We start from the raw sequence: 26,536 nt of genomic DNA on the forward strand, positions 1-26,536 counted from the left end.
GACCTTCTATATAAAGGGAAGAGACCCATTTGTAAATAAGCTTTTTATCTTTTTATTTTTACATTGTATTTTTTTCTCCCTCTAGCAAAGTTAGAGATTAGGGTTAGAAGAAAAGGGGGAAGTGGAGGCACATTTCAAGATCCATCTCTAGACTACTCTCTCTCTCCATCTCCAGAGCTTCAAAGAAGAAGAGGAAGAAGAAGATAAAGCCATATTTGGAGCTTGATTCCATGACCACATCCACCTCCTCGGTGTGCTGAGATCGATGAAAGTTGGATCAATTGAACTTTTCTTGAGATCGGTCGAAGTTATTGAATTTCACCCTTTGCTTCCTTTCGCTTCTCTTTTGTTCATTTCTTTAATTCATCCCAGAATTGATCCAGTTCTGCTCTTATTTGGCTGAGTTAGTTTATTTTAAGGATAAGTACCTGAAAATGGAAATAACACGAAATCAATATAAAGCGGAAAAATAAGATAGATAAAGGTTCTAGAATACCTAAGCTTAAAGGGTTTAAATGCGCACTTTTCAGCACTCATCACACCCCCAAACTTAAATATTGCTAGTCCCTAGCAATGAACTAGAAAGTAAAGGAATGCAATGAACAACTAAACAACTATAAACTAGAAAGCAATAAATGGACAACGCCACTTTCGTATGGAACACGATTGCACTTAGCACATGCAACAAGTCTTTTAAACCCCTAGGTTACCCCTAGTGGACGAGTGAAGTCTCGTGAGGGTTTTCAGAAATGATAACCACAAACATTAAGCTCATTCTTTCAAAAGAGGCACCAATATTGCAAACAAACATTGGGAGAAAACTACCTCAAGTATGTAATTTTTCAAACATTTCCAAGCAAACTCCCAAAATCTCAACATCAAACAAGCAAGTATAGTCCTCTATACATCAAGAAAATGATCATGAAAATTAAAACAACCCTAGAATTCTTTTTGAGTGGACCAGCATCAAATGTGTTGCTATCTTAGCTAACTAAATAAATGATCACATACTTACCCTCAAACTAGCACACAAATCTAGTACCGATCATCAAGACAAAAAGTAGACCTTTTATTAAAGCTTTATTGTTCTAGGTGCGCTTATTCTTTTCACTCGATTTTTTTTTTTAGGATCAAAGATGGAACTATGGTGCAATGTGGTGATCTATTGAGCTTTCTAGCGATCCATGAGGTCGAGCGTTAGGTCAATGACTCCCAAACCAGATGGCTTTAGGGCATTAGGCGTTCAAACACCCCTCCGGACTTACAAGCTCAAATCAACTAGGCTACAAGTCAAGACAACCTCCATCTAATCATTTCCCACTTCTCACCTTTCGGGAGAAGTCCTCACTTTTTTTATTGCTTTTGCAACGTCTTTTTTTTTTTTTTTTTCAAGTTCAATTATTAACCTAGAGTTTGGGCCCTCCACCTTTTGACGCGAGAAATTCAGTGCTTGATGAGGCTAGAATCCCGGCTACTTAGTGAAAAGGGGTTATTATCCACCTTTATCAAGAATGAAAGCTTTCAATGCACTACAATTGGGATATAACCAATTCAATAATCAACAAAGCATATACCCCATAAATGAATGCTAGTGTGCGCTTGTGCTAGTGTAGAATACTAGAGTGAATCTCAAAGCAATCATAAAACCAGGATGATGTGGACCACAAGTGCAAGCATGATATCAATCTTTCAAAAAATTTACCCCTAAATGGCATCCACAAGGCATACAAGGAGTATTGGACTTTCAAGTCAAGCAATTTTTAAATTTTAAGCAATATAGTCCTCAAAAGATAAAAATTATAGCTAGTTATGGGCCAATCATAGAAAATCCCTCAAATAAACAAGTCATGCTCAAAATTTTGAATTTAAAAACAAACACTGCAAAGCACCATTACCCCCAAACTTAAATGGCACAGTGTCCTCAATGTGCAAAGTGAACAAAAGCGAAAGAGTATACCAGTGCAACTAAGGCAAAGAATGGCCAGGACAAAAGTATCCAAAGTGGGTGGCATACCCCCCCCCCCCCCCCAAAAAAAAAAAAAAAACTTAGGATTAATTGTGGTCCTGAAATTTTGGCACTTAGATAAAACTCATCAGATAACAAAATGGATAATAACAATGCATAGTGGGCATGCAAGTGTAAATGGGATAGTCAAATAAAGTAGTGAAAGAGGGATAAGGGTGGTCTTAAAAATTGAGAAGTACTCTCTCTCATTGAAGTCACTGGGATGCACCTGATGGAATCAAACATATAGATATAAGAATATGAAAATAGGACATCCATAAAGAAAACATATATAAATCAAAAATAAAGTACAGTACATCCAGTATCAAAGCCGACAGACACAGCTGTAAAAATAATATAACAGCATCAAAAATATGCAAATATCACAGATATATAAGAAGAGTAAAAAGAATGGAAAGATCAAGTGGATGAGGTAGGACGGGCAAGTCGTGCTCCGCGGATGTCTCTGGATAGATCCCTGAATGGTGTCATGACATTCGTACGGAGGGAAGCAATGTCATCTCTAATGGAGACAGTCTCTGCGCGGATAGATAGTAGGGTGTCCTCCAGAGTCGAAAGTCGCTCTCTAAAGTCGGGTATGTGAGCAGGAGCCTTAGGTGTGGCTAGATCGGGAGAATGATGATCCTAAGCCTGCTCCTCATCGTGAATGGGTGACCCAACTAGAGAGTGCTGCTCTGTGTCCTCTGCAGGCTGCTCCAAATCAATGTCCATGTGCATGGCAGGCGGATCGACTGGTATATCGTCCGCTGCCGAGTCTGCTACTGCTGCCATCTCCTCTGCCTCTAAATCCTCAGCTGCCTCAGCAACATCGTCTCGCAGACTCTTGATAAGAGCATTGTAGCTCTTATCCCAATCCTACTTCTTGAATGAACAGGCCCCAGACTCAGGCTTCTCCTATGGCTGGAAGGGATAGCACTGATCACGTAGAATCTGGCTGATAAGGTGGCTGAATGGGAGATACTTAGCCCTTTTGGGCTTGGCCTTGCTAATGTGGTCAACATACAGCTTCATCATGACGCTCCAGATAAGCGCTGGGATAGATAGCCAATGCCCTGTATAGAATACATATAGAGCTGTCAGGTAATCACCGCACCTCTGTGTCTTATGGCCATCCATGAAGATGTTACAGAACAAGACAGAGTCAAAAAACCATAGGTCATATGGAAGATAGGTGTGGGTGGTGAAAGTCTCACCACCGGCATAGTGACCTGTGAGAAAACCTGCAATGTTTGCATAAGTGGGTCTGTAGAGAGTGGGATATGTGTCCTGTAGCTCTAGAGGGTAAACCTGTGGACAGTGGCAAGATCTAGATAATGTATCCACTGTAATAGAGATCAAATGACCATCAATGGTGGTCCGCAGCTCCGCCGTGTTACCCGGGGCAGGCCGGAGGTTCTGGAAGAACATCCGTACTAGCCTCGGGTACACTAGGTATGTGACAAGGGCAAGAATGGCTGCAAGGCCCCTCCGTAATATATTATCATATGCTGATCGGGTAAGTACCGATCGGGAAAAGAAGTCTGTGTCGAAGACCGACTCATGTACCACTAAAAGGCGTGAGTATCTATGTAATGGTCGGTCTAGCTCCTGAACTGGCTGAGCTAGCGGAGGTGAAGGAGATGGTGAATGTATAACCTCAGCCTGAGCCTATGAAGTAGATGCCTCAGCAGCAGAGTGTAATCTGCTGTCAGATAAAGGAGACTGAGGTGGAGTGGGCTCTGCTGGCTGGTCCTCCTGAATGGGGTCCTAGGCATGAGATGGACCGGTCTCATCATCCAAACTCTGCCTGCCCCTATGGTGATAGTGTCTGCGAGCTACAGTCTTGACCCTAGCCATGGCCTGTAAAACGAAAAAGAAAACTTACAAGGGAAGTCAGTGCCGATATAAAGAATTAAAGCATAGATCATAGAATCATGTATGTCGAATAAGATAGACAAAACAGATAAAGAACATGAACCTATGCAAGTGACAAGGAATAAGTGACATGATGTAAAGCATGCTAGACAGGATAAGTATGAAATGCATCTAATGTGGAAAAACACAGGCATTGGGCATGTACGAGATAGCATGAAACACAATATATAATGGATGAAGTGTGTGTTGCAAATCTGCAAAGTTCGATCAATTACAAAAGTTGTAAGATCGATCTCACTTCGATCGATCTTAAAAATGAGAAATCCATAAAAGTTCGATTGATCACAAAAATGAGTGGGATAGATCTCATTCAGATCGATCGGAGAAAGATGTTCGATCGATCGAACTCTGTAATAGAAAATGAAAAGTCACAGATTTGTGACGTGGATGGCACGAGGCCTTCACGAACATGGTCGTGGGCCCATCAACACAACAAACATCAATCCTAATCACTGGATTCATGTAACGACCCGGTCATTTGCCTTCCTTTCCTTTTTCCTGAAATTTTACGAATGAATTTTTTTCGTTTAATTTTCCTTTCTGAGCTCTATTTCGTGTCGCTTAGTGTCATCTCAAGTGCTCAAAATTGGTTTCTAAGACTCTTTCAAGTGAATTGACAACTTCCTTTGAGGACCGAGTCATTTTTGCATTTTTCGTTTTTTGGACACTATACGTTATTTCGTCTTTTCCCTATTCTGTCATTTTCCCTATTTCGTCTTATCTCCATTTGTCAGTTTTTGGCACAACCTCACTTCTCATGCTCAGAGTTGGTTTTTCACTTCACGTGCCTTCATCTTGAGTGGTTTCCACGAAATATGTATCTTTACTTTTGCAAGAAAGTACTTTGGTTGCTCCCGGTGTCCATAGGGGCATGGATGCAAAGTTCTTTGAAATTATTTTCTTTTCTTTGGGTGTTTTTCGTAAATATCTTTTGAAGGTATTTTATTTTAGGGGGTTTTAAGAAAATATTTTTGGAAGATATTTTCATTCTGGGCCATAAGTGCAGTTTTCACTTTTTGGAGGGGCAATTGTGCAATTAATGAAAGTTATTGCAAAATATCTTGTTTTGAGCCTGGATCCTCATATGGGATTCATTTTCACATTTCTTTGAGTTGTGTACTCTTGGAATTTCCTCCTGGTCGATGTTTTCCAGTTTCAGGGTTTCTGGCCCTAATTTTCGCCAAAACTTGTTTTGGACATAACTTTCTGCTCGGGACTCAGTTTTTGACGCCGTTTCTTTCTTTGTTCATATTTTATCATTTTGAATCTTTTTCATTCACAAAGTTTTGCCATTTGAGTGCATCTGCTCAAATTTTACTTTTTCAGACCCGACGGGGCCTGTTCGGGGCACTTTTTGAGATTTCTATAAAAGGGGGGTGAGATATTTCATTTTTCATCTTCTCCCCTCTTCATGCATGACCTAGAGCTCCCATGGCAGCCCAAGGGGTGCTGCCATCTTCTCTCTCCTCTTTTGGTTCACTTTTCCTTAATGGAAAGTCTTCGGCCTTAACGTTTGTTGTTCCCCTCGCCGTGCTCCACCTTTCCCCCTTATTAGAATTCAGTTTTGACCATTTCTTGAGTTTGGTTTTGAGGTCAAGTTATGATTTTGATGGGGCTTTCATGGGGGTTATGTTCACGGCGTTGTCCCCGACAAAACCTAATAGTTTCGTCGGATTCGGAGCCGTTCCATTTTGATGGCAATTGAGATTTTCATCTCAAATTGAGGTAGGAGATGTTCTAGGTTTAAATTCTTGTTATATAGTATGCTTGTGATGCTTATACTACTTGTTTGCATGATTAAATATAAAATCTAGAGATTTTATTATTTATTTTTCTTGTACGAGATCTAATTTTCCCGTTTGCTCATGACTTAGTTTAAACATGTAGCATGATTTTATATTGCCCCTTGATATGCTCATTGTCGTATATTAAAATTGGAACATTTGAATAAGTATTAAAGATTTTATTTAATATTTATCTTAGGTGAAAGATTAATTCACATGGCCTCAACTAGCTTAAAATCAATATGTGTTAGCATACTAAATTAGGCCTTAGCATGCTCTCCAACATAGTTGAATTTCAAAGTAATTGGAGGTGTTTTGAAAATTAGTAATTATTAATTAATTTGATTAATTAATTTACTCCAAGTGCACTATTCACTCTATTTAAATTCTGACTTGATATTCTTAACTTATATGCCATATACCTTCACATATGTTTGATTTAGAATATTCGGTTAGGTTTTCAAACCTTTCATTTAATTAAATTCCTTATTTAAGATTTAATCCTCATGGTGATATACAACTTGGAATTGAATTATGGCATGCTAGAAAATTAAGCTTTGGTGTGGTTGTTCACATATATTAAATTGGGATTAATTGCATGAGAATTGTAACTTTTAATTTATATTTAACTTTAGTGAAAGGTTAAGTCACATGGTCTTAAATTGAATGAAATAAACTTGTAATGTGATATTACATTAGTCCTTGGCATATTCTCTAAGATATGTTAAATTGAGAGCATTTGGTCAAGTTTGAAAATCTAGAGATTTTAATTAAAAGAATTAATTAAAATCTATTTTGTGGTCCCATTAGCTTAATTAAGGTTTTAACTTGATATTTGTGTTGGCCATGACTTGTTTACTAGTATATATTAATTTGGGACTATTAGAAGTTGTTTTAGAACCTTAGTAATTAAATTAGCATGATTTAATTAAAGTTCTACTTTATTGTTCCAACAACCTAATTGAGTTTAAGAATGGATATAGGTGATAACCATACCATGTCCTTTAACATGTATTAAATTGAGATTATTTGGAATTGAATCGGAATCTAGAGAATTTAATTGTGTTTATCTATTTAAATTCTTTCAATTTGCTCCATGATCTAGTTGTGTTTTAGAAGTGGTTTCTATATTCAAATCATGGACTTAGACTTGTTGTATATTCATTTGGTTATGTTTTGAACATTGGATAACATAATTACTATGTTTGTATTCGTGATAATATGTTTTCCTTATTGAATATATTGTTGCCTTGTGTAATGATTTGCACACTTCGTGTTTAACATCTTTCATGCATAGCGTGTAACGAATCATACACTGAAGATTCGACATTCATCATATCATATTAGTTGTGGATTTAGAGCATGTATTGTATAGGTTTCCAAATTTGGTTGTGCTTAGTAGATAGTTGATTATCTTGCATATTCCTGTTGATATATGCGTTGTTACATAACTTGCTGATTTTAGAAACTTGGGGATGTCGTTGTTTGACTATGGCTAGGACGTGGTTCTAGTACGGGGGACAGTCCCTCTATATGGTCTAGTGCGCACATAGGGAGGTTACCCATGGGCTAGTAACCCTAAAGTAACTATGTTGTCGGTCTGATCCGGCGTGACGTCTGAGTATCCACTTTGTTTGATTTCGCATTTCATTTTTAAGTTGATAACTAGATGATGTTGTAACTTGTTGTTTCTTATTTGTCGTTCCGTTTTAAGTTACAGGATGTTAACTTTGCGAAATTGTGCTTTATGCGTTGTATTGGAAGTTCCAATGTTGGTTAAATTGCATTGATATTGAAAATCGTGTTTTGACGTTCTAATAAAGCTTTGGATTGATCCTATTGATTCATTTATAACATAGACGTTAGGTGGCATGAACCACTACTGTTATTTTGTGCTTTAGATTCTAAGTTGATGGCTTTGAGAACTTAAACCTTGTTGCATTGTATAACATGCTCTTTTGTTGTTGAATTGCATGGATAATGTGATTCTTGCTAACTTGTATTCAAATATGCTTTTGTTATGTTGTATGGATTACTGTAGACCTAGTTCAATTGTATTGAAAATGCAATTCATGTTAATATATGCTCAAGCATTCTTCTTGTCGTGTTCTTTAGATTATCCCAACCATGATTCGTTTCATACACGTATGTATATCATGATTCTTGTTGCTTAGACTCTAAGGTAGCTTAGGATGCTCCCCGAGTCTCACTTGGACATAGACGTTAGGTGGCATGAGCCCCTTTAACATGTTTCACCTTAAGGTGATAAATTTGTAAAATGCTAGGTTGATGCATGCTCATCTCCTACGAGTAGCTTTATGTTACTCACCCCTACGATACTGGGGCATATTTCAGGCACGAAGACTTGGTTCGTGAAGCCTAGCATTCTTTGGATGTCGAGTAGCTTTCAAGTTTCCATTTCATGCAAATGTTAGCATGAAATGTCATTTTGTAGACTTATATGTCAAAATATGTATGTTTGATTCCATGTATGTAATGTACTTAAGTACACTCCTTTCAATGTATTTGATATGTATGAGATGAGGCCGGATGCCAATGACATGTATATTATATTCTATGCAACTTTTTAACTTCATGAAATGTTAATCGCAAGCCATTGCTTCACCACGGTTGCATCGGGTGTGGGAATTCCATTTTCATTCTTTTATAGGGTCTTATTAATCTTGTATGAAGTGTGGCCAAGGGCCAAACGGTCATTTGATCCCGTTTTGCATTTTTGGATTCCATGTTTTCCATTCCAAGTCCATTTTTGCCTTTTTGCCCGTTGGGGTGTCGGATTTTGCATCGGCTATATTTTTAAGCCATGGACCATTGTAGCGCGTCTAAATAGGTAAGTTACGTTTGCGTGCATGATCGTTTCCGGGCAAAACCTTATCGTTTGTGTTTTAAGCCTCTTGTGAAATCATTTCGCATTTTTTTTGCATATTCTGATCTAGGGGCATTACGGACCTTTCACCTCAGTTTTATTTTCTTCTTTCAAGATGGTCGCTTAGAAAACGTGATATTTTTTTTTTGGGGGGGGGGGGGTTTCTTTTTCGTGTTTTTCCAGAAAAGGTCGTCTTGGTATCAGAAATCGCCTACGAAGTTCAGTTCTCAGTTTTCAAAATAGCAGCTTTTTGAACCTCCATGACCAGATTTCATGGAGGGGCATTTCAGGCATTCTACATTGCGTTTTTTTTTAATTCTCTCGTGAGTCATGTAGGAAACTCATTTTTGAGGGGGGTTTCTTCTTTGTGTTTTTGCAAAAAAGTTCATCTAGGCCTCCAAATTCAGCCTCTGTTCTGTCTTTTTTTCTGGAAAAAATCACATAGCAGCTTTTGGGTTGCTGCTGGCAGCCATGTGTGCACCGGCGCGCGCATGGGCATGCGCATGGGGCTGTCGTGGCCCCTCGTCGGGCCGCCGCGACGTCAACTCTTCTTTTGGGCTTTTCTCCTTCGTCCGGACTCCGATTCAAGTGAATTTTTTTTTTAACTTGACTAATTTTTCACTGTCTTTCCAACGGTGTGCTCGGTTGCATCCGGTTCTTTTTGGATAATTACCAGTTTACCCTTTTTGCCTTAAGTGCTCGTTTTTCTTCGTCATGCCGTTTCTCCTTCGTCCGGACTCCGAATCATGCGATTCTTGAGTCCATCTTGATTAGTTTTTTGTTGTCCTTCCAGCGGTGTGCTCAGTGGCAACTGAATCTATAGTTTTCAGAAATGACTATTTTGCCCCTGGGGCTTATTTGTCATATTTTGATCTTTTGCTTCCTCATCAGTTCTTGTTGAGTTCCACGACCTCATGGAAGGTCACTTTGACTTCTTAGAGTCTTGTTTTCTATTTTTGCTTCCGCATTCGGATCCGTTATCTGATCATCCTTACGGTTCATCACAGGACACGCTGGCCTAAAAACTAGGGCCATCACAATTCAGCCCATAACTCCGAAAATCAAATCAAAATCAAGAAAATATAAAACACGTATACATATATATATATACATATATACAAAGAGCTCAAAGCTTCATCAATGGCAATAGGCATCATGAAAACAATCTAGATCTAACATTTAAAGCATGTGTTCATGAAATCAAAGCTTGAATCAAAGAGGTGAAGTCTCGGATCTTACCGGAATCGAGAGAGAATGTGAGATGAAGATGAGGTCCTAGATCCGAGAAGAGAGAGAGAGATTCAATGCTTGGGATGCTCGCCGGAGTCTCGCCGGAGATGGAGAAGATGGGATACAGCGGCGAAGTGGGAACGAGGGTCTGAGATCGATTCTTGTGAAATTGATCGAATGACCCTGAATCGATTTTTAAAAACATTCCCTTGCCAGTTCGATCGATCGAACTGAATCCTCAGATCGATCGAACTGAAAAGAGAGTTTGAAGACATATACAAATACTTCAACTTTGAGAGTTCGGCAAAATTCACTTCGGAAACAATGCCTCCTATGGAATTATGACCTACCAATAATTCCTCAAGATTTGAGAGGAACCCCACACTCTTTGGAAAAGTGTCATTCAATCTATTTGAAGAAAGATCTAAGACACTCAAGGACGATAAGTTTCCAATAGATGCTGGAATGGAACCATACAATGAGTTCCCCGCAAGTGACAAATATTCAAGATATTTCAATTGCCCAAGCCCGTCTGGGATTTCCCCTGTAATTAGATGATTGTCTCCCAAGTCTAACTCTCTCAACAGGCGAAGTTTTGACATGATGCTAGGTATTTGACCATATAGGGAATTGCGGGATAGGTAAAGAGACTGAAGGTTACTAGTGAAATTAAACAACAAATCCGGTATCTTGCAATTGAAATTGTTATTATGAAGTTCAATGAATTTAAGAGATGTAAAGTTAACATAAGAAATTGATCTCTCCTCTGAATTTTTTTTTTTTTTTTAAATATTTATTTATATATATATATATATATTATAGAATTTTTAAAACTTTTGAAAAATTTAAAAATTAAAAATTAAAAATTGAAAATATTTTTGGGTTTTTGAAAAAAAAAATAAAAAATAAATGAAATAAAATAAAATCTTTTTGGATTTTAAAATTTGAAAGTCAAAGCAAAGTCAAAGATAGTGAGATGAAGAACAGAGATCGATCTGAACAAAATGTTCGATCTATCTGACAGATAGGTAAAAATATGCAGGTTTTTGGGTTCAAAAATTTTGTAAGTATTGGGTACTGCAAATCGATCCAATGCTGAAGTTGGATTGATCGAAGAAGTTTAGATCGATCAATGAATGTCTTCGATTAATGAGACAGAAAGCTGAAATATGCAGGTTTGTGCAGGCTCAAAATTTGTCTAAGTGTTGGAACTGAAGATCGATCGAACTTAAAGTTTGGATCGATCTAAGGACTTCTGATCGATCTGAGAACAAATTCAATCGATGGGACAGAGAGGTGATTTGGATGTAGGTTGAATGCAGGTCAAAAAATTTTCTAAGTGTTGGATGCAGGTAGAAGTTCGATCGATCGAATACTCCTTGGAGATCTTTCGAATTTATGCACAATGCTCAATTCCAACATGAAAGCTCATGCAATCCTAATCACAGTTCCTAGCAATGCATATGAACCCAAATCCAATATCTAGACTTCGCAAGAAATGAAATGTAAGATAGAAATGAGGGAGAAATAGGGTTTTGACACCCTACGAAATGTCTTACTAGTCTTTAACGTCTCTAGCAAAACTTTGGGCTCTTTTAGCCCGGCTCAAAAATCTTATAATGAATCCCCTCCTTGTTGGGGTGATAAGTGTGTTGAACTCCACCCAACAAATGGTTCCCTAGAGAACTTGTTGGATTAAGCTCAAAAGAAGTTTTCGGTCCTTGGTCAATGTAATCTTTGGGCTTCCACGCCCTTTCAAAACAAGACTTTGAAACAATTTTCTTAGAATGCAGGGTTGAAGATGAACCTTTTGAAACTTTGGTTTCACTCAAAAACTCAATTCCTTCACTTTCAAGGTCATGACATTTTTCTACAACATTAACCTTTTCATATTTGTCAAATGAGTTGGGGGTTGGATTAAAAATATTTAACTTCACCTTCATGTGGCCAAATGAGATCTTCATTATCCCCGTCCTACAATTAATGTTGGCATTCGCGGTTGCCAAGAAAGGACGGCCAAGGATAACGGGAATTTGGCTCTCAGGATTTGGGACCGGTTCCGTGTCAATGACAACGAAATCAACTGGAAAGAATAATTTATCAATTTTAATCAAGACATCCTCAATGATACCCCTAGGCTTTTTTATTGATCGGTCAGCAAGTTGTAAAACTACCAACATCGGTTTTAAGTCTCCTAAGCCTAATTTGACATACACCGAGTATGGAAGAAGATTAACACTTGCTCCTAGGTCAAGGAGAACCCGATTAATGATATAATCACCAATGATGCATGAAGTGGTAGGTGAACCGGGGTCCTTAAACTTTGGAAGAGTGTTATGTTGCAAAATTGAGCTTACTTGCTCAATTAAGACCAATTTCCTAAGTGTTTGGCTTTTATTCTTGCTCTTTTGGGTGCACAAGTCTTTCAAGAATTTGGCATAAGCCGGAATTTGCTTGATCACATCCAAAAGCGGAAGATTAACTTTCACTTGCCTAAACACATCCATAATTTCATTTGTTTTGGCCTTTTGCTTGTCAATTGAAATAGATCCTTTTAAGACATCCGGAAATGGAGCTCTTGGCTCAAAAACCTTTTCAGAATTTTTCTTTGAATTCTCTTCAACACAAGAAGTTTTGAAATCATTTTGTAAATCTTTCTTTTCAAAATCACTTTTCAACACATTCTCATTTGAAAAATCATGCATATGCAATGAAGGAGGAATAGGATATGAAATGGGACGGGTGTCAACTTTTGGTTGCACCGGTTCACTTTTTTCATTGGAAATACCCACTTGGTTGTCCACCATCTTTTCGCTTCTCAAGGTAGTCACCACATTGACATGCTCTATTGTGTGACCTTCCGATGAGGAATGAGTATACACAACACATTGTTGCTTTGGTGGGGCATTCAAAGGCATTTTTCCTTTCTCTCTTGCATTTAAAGTGCTAGCTATTTGCCCTACTTGGGTTTCTAGCTTAGCAATGGATTGAGAGTGAGAATGAAGTAATTGTGTGTTTGCCTCTAGAGTGCCCAAAGTAGTCAAAACTTTCTCTTCAAAAGCGGGACTCCTAGCATTTCCTTGGGAATATGATTGATTGGGAAAATGAGAATTTGAAAATTGGTTTCCTTGTGATTGATATGATGATCTAAAACCTTGGGAACCTTGGTCTTGCATTTGGAGGTGGAATGTATTTTCCTCTAAAACCACTTAGGGAAAAGTTTGAGCCCTCCCCTTGGCTTTTCTAAGAGAAGTTCGGGTGATTTCTCCAACTAAGATTATAGTGAATGCCATAAGGGTTGTTCCCTTGATTCACAAATGTTGCATTTACTTGTTCATGATGCTCACTTTGCACATGTCCATGGGGACAGTTGGAAGTAGAATGTAAAACACTTGAACAAGTTATGCATGTCTCATTAGATGCGTGATGAGAATGGTTAGGGAAGGAAAATACTTGATTTGCCGAGTTTTGGTTGATCAAAAATTGATCAAACCTTTGAGATAATGATTTCATCTCGGCGGCAATTTCATTGGAGTGGTTGACTTGATGTAAGCCAACACTCTTCCTACCACTAGAATTTCTACCATTCTTTGCAAAGAATTTTCACTCACGCTCTCGTAAAGACGTCGCACGTCATCCTCATGCCTATCAATATAAGAGCCACCCATGGAAGCATCAACCATGCCCTTGTAATTATCTGATAAGCTCTCAAAGAAATATTGAACTAATTGCCATTTAGGCATGTCATGATATGGACACTTCCTAAGTAATTCATTAAAGCGTTCCTATGCCTCATGAAATGTTTCCCCATCCCCATGTGGAAATTCCCTAATTGAAGTTCTCATGGCATTGGTCTTAGAAACTGGATAGTACTTCTTCAAGAACTCTTGTTGCATTTCTGCCCAAGAAGTTATTGAAAAAGGCCTAAGATTGTTAAACCAATATTTTGCCATGCCTTTGAGGGTGAATGGAAAAAGTTTAAGCCTTAAGACCTCTTCCGGCATGTCTGTGTATCTAACGGTGGACATACTTTTAAAAACTCATCCAAATGCTTGTAAGGTTCTTCACTTGGAAGTCCATGATAATTAGGAAGCTTTTGTATGGTTTGTGGCTTAATTTCATAGTGGTGTGCTCTAAATGGTGGCAATTGAATGCATGTGGGTGCATTGTATTCATTAGGCACATAGTGATCTCTTAAAGCAAATGGAGGATTAGCAATTGGAGGTGCAACATGCGCACCTTGATTGCCTTGAATGATAGGAGGTGGTGGAGCATAGATTGGCCTTGGCATTCCCAATGGGACTTGGCTTTGTTGTTATGGTGAATGAACAAATGGTCTCGGCATGCCTAATGGTACTTGCATGTTATCATGATGCACATTGGGGTGGAGGATACCATGTTGGTCTATGTGACCAAGGTCCTCCACATAGTCCTCATTATTCACTTTCATTGATGATACGGATTGACTAGAACTTCCTCTTCCCCTAAGGTTTCGAACAATGGATTCAAGATGAAAATTTAAAGGGATAAGAATGGGTCTCAATGATTTACAACCATGCATGCACAAAAAGACACAACAAGCAACAAGCAATGAATAAACATTTCACCTTCACAACAAATCAATCAATAACAAACTTCCTCCACATACAATGTTCCTATACTCCCATGCTATCAAAAATATGCAAAGAACAATAAAATGCTTCCACGCGGGCTCATGATTTATCTAAGAATTGAAATACAAGCCTCCACGCGGGCCGACAATTTAACTAAGGGTTGAGTAAGGAAAAACTCACAAAGGTCCTTTAGCACTTCAACTCCAAAAATTTTTAGCTTTTAGCTTCGTAATTTTTTTTTTTATTTTAGCCTTTTTCCTTACTTGCTTAGCTCCTTTACTTGCTTCCTAGCTCAATACTCCTAGTCAAACAAGAACAAACACAATGAGTAATTAAAAGAAAAAAAATAAAAAATAAAATGAAGACACGATTAAAAGAGTACTAATTCCTAATTGATTCCACAAATACAACGTTGTCTTTAATCAATCCTCGGCAACGGCGCCAAAAAATTGGTGTGGTTTGGGCCGTCACCCCAAACCCACACGGTTTGTGTTACCTCCAAAAGATAGTGGTGTAGAGCTATGATGAATGTGGCCAAGTTTTACATTTAGAAATTGCCACTACTACCTTTCACTAAAAATATAGTTAGGGCAAGTAGGGATCATCCCAACGGATTGGTGGGTCGTATAAGGTTGAGGAATCAAGATTAGGGTTAGTAGGTCGAGTGATCAAAATAGTGGTTGGTTAGTTGAATTACACTAGATGCAAATTAAACTAAAGTAAACAATAATGCAAAAAAGAGAATAAAAGAGAGAGAGAGATCTTGGGGTTTAGAGATCACCACTAAGCATACTTTTCTACACATTTAATGAATGATTAATAAGGGGAAGATATGTGTTGTAATATTTTTATGAGTGTGTTTGGTTGTTTCAATTAGTAAGGGTGACCAATTAAGCATATATTGTCTAAGTAACATAGTGAAAAGCACAATATATCAAACTAAGCTATAAATCCTTTCATTAAGCTCACAATCCAAACACATCACAAGGTTAGAGACATATGCTACTTACATTCAAAAGCATGGAACATCAAATAACAAGCATGGATTGTCCTCCCATTTAACAACTACACTACAACTAAGCTAATGACATGAAATTAAACTAATTAAACTAAGGGAGAGGTGCAATCCATCAAGAAATGATTATGAACCATCAAATAAACCACAAGAACATTTCATTAAGCACTATGTCTTGACAATCTCTAGATCTATAGCATTAATACACATAAACATGCATTAATAACACAAGAAATAGAGACAACACATGAACATCTATTCTAGCATACATAGACATATGGATAGAATGAAATGATCAATTAGAAGCATTAAACCATATAAATCATTAAATAAACAAGATCTATATATATAAAAGTGTCAAAACATGTATCACAATAAATCCCCTCAAAAATACATAAATCAAGATGTAGAAAGCATGCTTAGGGCTAACTCTAGCCCCAAAAGAATATCTAGCCACTCATGGATGATGTCTTCCAACCCTCAAGGGCAAGCTCCATGGAAGAAATCTGCTCCTTGGTTGATGAAGAGCCTCCAATGGTGTCTCTAGCCTTCTCTTCTCATTTGTTTCCTCACTAAGAATTCTAAAAATCTCTCTATATGGTTGTCTGTGAATACCCCCTCAAAAGTTGCTCAAATCCTCCTTTTTGGTAGGTTAGGTGACACCCAAAAATGATCTGGCACGTACTCCAATATTCTCCCAATGATTAGATAGAGGATAACTTTTTATGAGCTGGTAATTTAACTTTTTCACACTAGAGGAAGTTCGATCGATCAAACCTTGACCTTGGATCGATCGAATATGGGTGAGATCTATCGAACTGAAGCTGGATCGATCCTCTATGGCGGAGCCTTTTTGGATAAAAACAAATCTGAGATATTTTGAAGATATTTTTGGGAAAAGGACAAAAGCGGTTGGCAAGGTGGTACAGCTGGATAAGATCAATCATTTGGATAAGGACAAGATAGTTCAATCGATCAAAGAATGAAGTTGGATCGATCGAACTTTGAGATCTTCGAATAGGGATAAACATGGCTCAGATCCATCTTGGAGTGCTGAGGTCAATGAAAGTTGGATCGATCGAACTTTTCTTGAGATCGATCGAATTTGTTGAATTTCACCCTTTGCTTCCTTTCACTTCTCTTTTGTTCCTTTCTTTGATTCATCCCAGAATTCCTCCATTTCTACTCTTATTTAGCTGAGTTAGCTTATTTTAATAAGTACCTGAAAATGGAAATAACACGAAATCAATATAAAGCGGGAAAATAAGATAGATAAAGGTCCTAGAATGCCTAAGCTTAAAGGGTTTCAATGCACACTTTTCAGCGCTTATCACATAGCATGCGTAATAATGACACTTGCTATTACCAAGGTAATTAAGGAGGTTAACTTAGAATATCAGAGTTAACCCTGGAGGCGGTGTTACCTTACTTAGATAGAGCTTAAAGTACTGGAGAAGGATTAGTAGTTCTGTGAATGATGTTGAAGTGACTGAGATGTCAAATTTGTAGATTTTTCACGGAGCACTCAGTTAGTTATATGTTACATCAAGACATCGAATGTCAGTTTGGATGAACAGGTATGGGTAGAGACATGTATATAACTGTCTCTAAGTGTAACACCTGTTAGAAAGATGAAAAATTGATAACTGAATATCATTGGAGATTTTTGCCACTTCTTATATCAAAATGGGAGGAGGACTAATCAGGAGTGAATGGTTGGTAGAAATTATCGACATTGAATTGGAAATTTTTCCATATGGGATAAAAGTGATGGATTGAGTAAGTTCGCTTATGACCATTATTTCAAGTAATGTTCACTTTGGAGTTTCATATCAGTTCTACATTGCACTGATAATGGAGTACATTATAGCATGTGGATATCCTTTATTGTGGATGAAAAGTGTTATTTCGAAGGAATTTTCTGAAGATGTTGGAGCAGTAACTTTGCTTCATAACTCTAGACGGGGGATTTAATAAAGAAATTATATTTGATCATGCAGGATATGCTTGGGACATATATCCAAGGCTTTCATGGATAATTAGAAGTATTTACTTTGCTTTACAGATTTTTGTCTGTCATATTGTTGGCACAATGAGGTTAGTGTGACAACGTTTGAGGTTTTGTATTTTATATAGTGCAGACTTTTCACCTGTTGGTTTGAAATGGAAGTAAGGGATGTACAATCCGACCTTGACTTCATTTAAGGATACATGGAAGAGAAATACTCTCATTTGTAATGGATTGCATGCGGTTTGGAGGCGACAGTAGGATTTTGTAAATAGTTAAACTTGTGCACTACAGTTTTCTATTAGGAAATGGTTAATTGGGATGTCTTCCATATAGGAAGCAATGTGCATTTCGAAGGAAGGTTAGTTTTTACGTATTAAATTGACTTTTCACGGATTGTGTTTATCAAATACAGCAGTAGCCTATAGATTAGTGTTACCAACTTGTTGGCACTGGATGCATAGGAATTTTGTACATATATACTAGTGTGTCGAATACGTTTACCAATAATAATCAACACTTGCCATAGCACAAATCATTATAAAATAGGGCTATCATAAGGGTAAGTCGAACCATAAGGACTGCAAGTTTATGGCAACCAAGGTTTTAAAATCACTTTGTTTGAGGGAAGAAGTGTAAAAGGTTTGGTTTGTTTATCACTTAGAACTAGGAAATGAAATTTGCATAAAACGGTAAATGGAAGGAATTTAAGATAAGAGGAACTTATGTAGAGAGAGCTAGGGAAGTGAATCCACCACTAACCATATAAACATGCTCGTTTGTGATTAAATTATGGAACAACTTATGTAAATGACCATGATATATAGCAATACATGATTGCTACATTATCTTCAAGAAATTCATAAAATTAAGAAGTAAGTATAATCCATTAAAGTTTTACATGCTTGAACTACCTAAACTAGGGTGTAGCTTATGACATGCTCACTAAGCTAGGGACTATCAAACACCTCAATCAATATGATAATAGCACATGAAGTCAAAAATGTAATGACTCGGTCATTTTCCTTCCTTTCTTTTTTCCTCAAATTTTACGGATAAATTTTTTCCATTGTTTTTTCTTTTCTAAGTTCAGTTTTTCGTCTCTTGGTGTCGTCTCGAGTGCTCAGGAGTGGTTTTCAATACTCTTTCCTTTGGATTGACAACTTCCTTGTGAGGACCGAGACATTTCCTCATTTTCATTTTTCGGCCCTATTCACTTTTCATCTTGTTCTCGTTGTCACTTTGTTGGCACAACCTCACTTTTCGTGTTCGGATTTGATTCTGGTTTTACATGCATCCATGATATTTAAATTCCATGCTCTGTGTATTTTTACTTTTGTAGAGAAGTATGCTTGTTATGTGCTTTCTTCCTTAGGGGTGTGGATGCACACTTCTTTAGAATTTTTCTTTCTTTTGGGGTAATTTGTGTAATTACTATAAGTAATTATTTTTCGTCTTAGGGACCATTTTTTGATTTAATTTGGAAGATATTTTCAAATAGGACCTTTTTGTAATTTTCAAAAAAATGTGACAAGTGCCACACTCTCATTAGTCCACTTGTTGACATTTGTGTGGGGACACTTTGATGCCTTAGATGATGACATGTAGAGGGTGGAGATTCAACCACTTGTTGACCTAGGATAGGTGCACTTGTTGGCTTAGATGGTTAACAAGTTTAGGCTTAGGATTAAGCCTACAATGGATGCTTGGATGAGTGACAAGTGTATGCTCCAAATTAAGTCTTGCAATTAATTTTGGGCTACTTTGGAATTATGTTGTTAAAGAAGTTTTTGTGTAATTGATCATAGATATGTGTGTTAACCATGGTGTAGGATCACATAGTGAGTAGAGAATTTTTATTTCTTTCACTCACTTTTTCACATTGTGTCATTATCTTCCTCACCACAAACCCTAGCCTCCATGGATGGAGCTTGAAGCCTTAGGCCTTAACCTTGATTTTTTAGGGCCTTCCATTGATTTCTAAGCTTGAACTTGGGAATACTTTTTGTTCCCCTCATCCTCCTCTTCATAACCCGTGAAGGGTTTGCCATTTTGTGTTCATTTGCCTTGGATTCTAGAAAGACTCTTCTCTAGTGAGATAGGGGGTGTTATAATTTATTTTCCAGGTGGTTTTACTTGCTTTTGTATGAAATACAAGTTATATGCATCTTTTATATTAATTTGAGAAATTAATGATTTATTGTAACTTACATATAACTCACTTTAGACTTGATATATAGCATGGCCTTGACTTGATCTTTTTTATATGATTATTTGGAGCCATTTGAATGAGTTTTCAAATCTAGAGATTTAATGAATTTAATTTGATTTAAATTCTAGTTAATTGTACCTTACTTGTATTCCATTTTTGACTTGATATATGGCATGGTCATAACTTAATTCTTGTTATATATTAATTAGGGATCATTTGAACAACTTTTGAAAATTAAAGATTTAATTAATTTAAATTAATTAAATTCTACATGATGATGTCTTGCTCATTTTTCTCTTTTGATTTAATATATGTAATGAGCATACTATGTTGTTAAACATATAATAATTTGAGGTTATTTGAAATTGATTTGAAATCTAGATAATTTAATTATTTTTGTTTAATTAAATTCTATCTAATGGCTCCATGGATCTAATTGTGTTTTAAAAGTTGTTTCTATGTTTAAATCATGGACTTGGACTTGTTGTATATTCACTTGGCTATGTTTTGAGCATAGGAAAACATTGTTGTTATATTTACATTCATAAGAGCATGTTATCTTTATAGATTATATTGTTGCCTTGTGTAATGAGTTGCACACCTTGTATTTGACATCTTTCATGCCATAGTAGTGGTGGACTTAGAGCATGTATTGTATGTGTTTCCAAATTTGGTTGTGCATCGTAGATAGTTGATTATCTTGTATATACATGTTGCTATATACGTTGTAGCACAACTTGTTGATTTTGGAAACTTGGGGATGTCATTGTTTAACTACGGTTAGGACATGGTTCTAGTACGGGGGAATGTCCTCCTATAGTCTAGTGCGCACATAGGGCGGTTACCCGTGGGCTAGTAACCCTAAAGTAACTATAGTGTTGGTCTGATCCGGCGTGATTTCCAACTATCCACCTTGTTTGATTTCGCATTTCATTTCAAGTTGATAACTATATGATGTTGTAACTTGTTGTTCCTTATTTGATTTCCCATTTTAAGTTTCAAGATGTAAACTTTGAGAATTTGTGCTTTATGTGTTGTATTGGAAGTTTCAATGTTGTTTAAATTGCATCGATATTGTGATTGTGGTTCGAATGTTCAAATGTAGCTTAGGAATGATCCTATAAATTCATTTGGAATATAGACGTTAGGTGGCTTAACCCACTTTTGTCGTTTTCGTATTTTAGATTTCAAGTTGACAGCTTTGAAAATCTATATCTTGTTGCTTTGAATAGCATGTTCTTATGTTGTTTGGAATTGTATGAAGGATGTGAATTATGATAAAAATGATCTAAGGTAGCTTAGGATGCTCCTTGAGTCTCACCTTTGACATAGACGTTAGGTGGCATGATCCTTTTGTATTATTTCATAAGAGTAAACTTGTTTACTCACCCCGAAGTTACTGGGGGTTTTGTTCAGGTACGAAGACTTGGTTCGTAATGTTCATCATTACTTGGATGATTGTAAACTTGAAGGTTTTAATTCTTGTAAAGGTTGGCTTGAAATGCCACTTTTAGCCCTTTATGTCAAAATGTGTATATTTGATTCCACTTATGTAATGTGTACATAAGTACACATTTTGTATTGTATTTGACATGTATGAGATGAGGCCGGAGGCTAATGACATGTATTTTGTATCCTATGTAACTTTTGACTTCATGAAATATTAGGAAATTATTAAAAAATGTCAAGTTATTGTTTCACCATGGTTGCATCGGGTGTGGGAATTCCATTTTCATTCTTCCATAGAGTCTTATTAATCATGTACGAAGTGTGGCCAAGGGCCAAACGGTCATTTGACTTCATTTTATGATTTTGGTTTTCAAAATTTCCATTTCAAGTTCATTTTCGCCTTTTTGGCCGTCAGGGGGTCGAACTTTGACTCGACCATTTCTGGGAGCTGCGGACCATTCCCGTATGCTCAAAATCACCAATTACGTTTGCATACATGATCGTGTTCATGAAAAACCCTTTCGTTTGCGTTTTGAGCCTCCTATGGACTCATTTCACCTTTTTGTTAAAAAATTTGGCTTAAGGGCATTTTAGGAATTTTCTTTGGGAAATAAATTCCGTTCTTGACTCTGTCACATAGAAAATGTGATTTTAGGGGGAGTTTATTCACAACATTTTTTCGAAAAATGTCATCTTGAACTCGAAAACCGCGCTTCAAACTCGTTTTTCTGCTATTTTATTGTTTCTGTTGCATTTCCTCCATTCTGTTCAAGTTAAACCGGTTCAAGATGGTTGAACCGGTTCAAGATGTCAAAATTGGTCCAGCATGGGTGTACTACCCATGTTGAACCGGTTCAAGAATGTTGAACCGGTTCAAGTCCTCCAGAGATTTCAGCTTTGGTTTTCTAACTTCAAACTGATGTAACTTCTTCGTCTTAACTCCGAATTGGTCCATTCTTAAGTCTAAATTGACCATGCCAAAATAATCTTTCCAATGGTACCAATTTCAAATTTAGATTCTTCTCCTAGCTCAATATATCCTCATTTTAGTGAGAGGGTGTCGGATTTGGTTCGAACCGGGATAGAGTTCATTTGGGGTTTCACTTCCTTTAGCCTTGGGACTTCATGTGAAGTTACCAAAGGATGTTTTTGGATGTTTTTGACCTCATTTGACTTGTTGGAAGTTAAATTCCTTCCTTTTAGGGTAAAATAACCATTTTACCCCTTGGTCCTTCCTTCGTAGGGTTTTGACACCCTTGTCTCCGTTTTGCTTCCGTTGAGTCTCGACACTTCTCGAAGGGCCATTCTTGTGTCTTAGGGATGACGTACATTTCTAAGAACTTGTCTTTATTTTTCTTTCGCACTTTATTCATTGGGGTTCCGTGACCTCATGGAAGGTTATCTTAGGGTCTTAGAGGTGTGTTGTGCCTTGGGAGACCGCTGTCTTGTTTCTAGCTTCCACATCTTGGATCCAGTTCAGGTCATTATAGGGCACACTGGGTTGAAAAATCCAGGGTTGTCACAAAAAATTAAGAATAATCCATCAAAGGGAAGCCCTAAGTTATGATTATCAAACTTTTCATACATTATGCCATTAAAAACCATTTCAAACCCTCATCTCCATTCTCATTTTGAAGATGTAAGCAATATAATCATGAGAAAATACAATCTAAGACAAGATAATACATTCAACACAATCATTTATAGAAATAAAGAACCATTACAACTTGTGTAAGTCTCTAGAATATGAAAATATCACATACATACTTCATTCTCCAAATTAAAACAAAACTAGAACATGCTTACAAAGAAGGGCTTCATTACCCCCCTAGAAAGGGAGTTAGTTACCCATAGAAGCAAGGGAGGAAGAGGTTAAGATGATCAGCCTTTCAATTTTTGCCCCTCTCAACCAAAATACACACAAAGCTCTCAAGAACACAATATTTCTCTCTCTAGAAATCCTACCAATCTTGGATAATCATCTACAATGATTCAAGGCCTTCTAATAAGCAAAAATCTTACCAAACTCTATTAATTTAGTGGCTAGAAATCCCTAGAAGAGTGCAGACCCATCCCTTCAATTAAGGGGACAACATTAGGTAAAACAATGAAGCCCACAACCTGCTGTCTGCAGCTTAGCGGTCACCCGTAGCGGATGGCGGGCGCCCACAGGGTGCCATGGTTGGCTTCCGCGCACTAGAATGGGAGCATCCTGGAGCTGTGGTGGCAACTGGCAGGGCCCCTCAAAATCTAGAGGCTACTGGAATGAATTTCTTTCATTATTTGGAATTTAATGCCTCGATTTCGGGTGCCCGCAAGATTTATGCATGAGGTTGGCGGGCACCCGCAATGGTGTAACCTGGGCTCAAAACACTTCTCTTAATTTGACCTTTGGCTTAGCCCAATGACTCCATCTTCCTTCTCGGGCTTTGCAGAATACATCCATGAGTTCAATAGATTATATTAGCTTGGCAAAACTGTAGATCCCCGGCCCGGCATGCTTTGATCTTCAAGAACTCACCAAAACCTCAATTTTATTTCTTTTTGAGGAACAAACCTGGAAGCGCACAAAAACACGAAACTGAAAATAATCTATACAATAAAACCAACTAATGGACTTAACTAATGCAAATAAGGGCGCTTGAATATGCAATATTCGGCGCTTATCATATACTATGGAACTTGGAGGATTATGGATCGTACCCCTATATCAATATTGGGAACATCGAGTTGTTGTTAGCTACAACCTATGTCTCGTACATTTATTGTGTTTCTTAAATATAGGAACCTTGTATATTGTTGGATGCATTGGAATTCAGTGGAGCCCATACACAGAGGCAGAGTCCTCACGAAAACATACATGAATTTTAACAGAAAATAATTCATAATTTCATGAATTCCGAGGACGGAATTCCTTTTATTAGGGGGGAAGAATGTAATGCCCCTAGTTTTCAAAATGATATAAAAGGGATTTAATTATTTATTTTAAGGTATTTTATGTGTTCACGTGGTTATGTGCTTATGTGGCTACATGATTATATGCTTATTTGTGTTAATTGCTTATGTGATTTATTTAATTTAATTGGGTGTTTTGCTTGCTTAAATGATGTGTGATTTAATTGTTATTAATTGTTAGGATTAACTGCTATAATTCTTTATGTTTTATTTTAATTTATTTTAATTTTAAAGGATGGATTTGGATAGTAGTAATGGACCAACTCATTGGGTCACATGGATTACTTGGATAGAAGGTTTGATGGATATGGATTATTACCCATGGATTGTTGTATATGTGTATATAGGTATATATATATATATATAGGTATAGTGTTATTAATAATTTTAATATTAATGGATAAATAGTTAGGTATGTATATACATATATATACATATATTAAGGATTATGATATATATATATATATATATATATATATATATATATATATCTGGTTATTAGATTATATTTGTGTATATAATTTATTTTTCTTTTTATTTTATTTTATTCTTAAGTTGGTAGACTAAGGGTTAAACTAGGATTAGGGTTTTGTAAGTAGCCTATATATATATGTAAGTATTAGGTCTGTAGGAGGCTAATATATTACGTGAAATATATTACATAGAGAGATAGAAAGAGAACAGAGAAGGGAAAAGGAGAGAACTGATAGAGGTAAAGAGAAGGCTCGGCCAAGAAGGGCTAGACCAAGGAGGAGGAAAAAAGAGAGTCTGTTCGTGGCTAGGGCTCGAGTAGCAGAGGTCTATGACGGCAACCAAGGTCGTCGGAAAGTTTGAGAAAAATGAGTTTGAGGATTTCAATCTGAAATCCTTGAAGGCAAGTTTTGCTCTTACTCTTTCTTTTAGATTTGTGTTTCTATATAGGCCTAAGTTAATTCCAATAACTAATCTAACTTTAATTGATCATGTGTGCATGCCTAAATTGATTTAAAACTGATTTTTATGTGCTATTTGGTGTTCTTGATTAATCTTGAATTAATTTACACAATAATTTGTTTTAATCTGTGTTTAAGATGCATATCTATTTTATATAATTATCTGGAATTATTCGGGACATAATTCAGACCCTTAGGACCATTAACAATGGACAACAGAGGGGTTGAAGGCACCGGAGACGGAAAAAAAAAAAGGTTACAGCAGGCTCCTTTCGAAAAGAGAAGGCTTCTTTGTTGGAAACTCACCTGTGCATGAGTTTTTGCTTCTGTGGTTGGAATTTAAGGTTTTAGGGTCACTTTGGAAGGTCAAGGGGGTTTTAATTAATTTTAAATGAGTAGATTAAAATCCCAGAATGCATAATTTGTGTTCTTATGCTAATAACTGGAACAATATGGAATTTTAATTAAATTGGCATATTGTTAATGGATAATTTCATTATTTAATATAATTTTAGCAATTTAATTGGATCATATGTGATTTTTATCATGTGGTAACTGTATAATATAATCATGGATTGTTTCTGATGTTGTTATACTAAAGATTAATCTGTCTGAAATTTTAATTAAATTTGCATATTGATAATGGAGGATTTAATTGCTTTGAACTATTTCAGCAAGTTAAATGGAGATTATATGATTTTAGTCTTGTGTTTGTTGCATAATATAATTTTTTATATCTGATTATTATTATGCATATTTCTGGATTTATTGATGTATTGTTTTATTTCTTTCATCAATAACTGGATTGTGTGGTTTAAATGCACAGGTATGGGACGGTGGCATTCTAAGGATGGATTAACCAAAGAAGTTAAGTCCTACCTATTTTGTTTGTGCTGAGCAGGGATTATTTCACTCTTCCGGTTTATCTACATAGGAGTTCCTTTATGTTTCAGTTTCCTGATGTAGATAGTGATTGCTATCATTTGTTCAGTTGGGTTTTTCTAGGGGTCCACATAATTTGGATTCCCGAGTTGTATTATTATTGGAGAATTAATTGTATCAGAATAATTTATTTATTTTTAATGGAATTTATTCTGAGGTTTCAATTAATGGATTATCATTTTAGTTTTCTTTCATAAATTTATTTATTCTTATTTATCTATTTTGTACTCTGTGTTCAATTATCGCTAATTTGTTATGATATCCTCAGGTATTCGGGCATGGGCCTGGCCAACCCACATTCAGAAATCCAGGGGTATCGCATACACTGACATGGCAACACCATCCTGATCAAGTCCAAGCAAAATGACAAGCTGCAATTGTTTCCACAATGCTAAACCACGTCAAGAACCCACTATGGCCAACAACCAATCACTACTTCCTACCTGAATACTAGGGTCACCCCTAAACCGACTTACTCTTTAATACAAGAACCTCAAGTTCCAAAACCTCCATGATTGTCCTTCCCAAAATAAATGCACAAACTCCATTCCCCTGGAAACAACGAGCAT

General features: G+C 36.7%; 1 pseudogene; it reads left to right on the forward strand.

The window, feature by feature from the left end:
- The first annotated feature begins 13,582 nt into the window (after positions 1-13,582).
- On the forward strand, positions 13,583-13,681 carry LOC132280564 (small nucleolar RNA R71; annotated as a pseudogene).
- The last annotated feature ends 12,855 nt before the right edge of the window (positions 13,682-26,536 follow it).

This window comes from Cornus florida, unplaced genomic scaffold (genome assembly GCF_030987335.1).
Source record: "Cornus florida cultivar Cherokee Brave unplaced genomic scaffold, ASM3098733v1 CherokeeBrave_3.0.0_Hap2_Chr10, whole genome shotgun sequence".
Lineage (NCBI taxonomy): Eukaryota > Viridiplantae > Streptophyta > Magnoliopsida > Cornales > Cornaceae > Cornus > Cornus florida.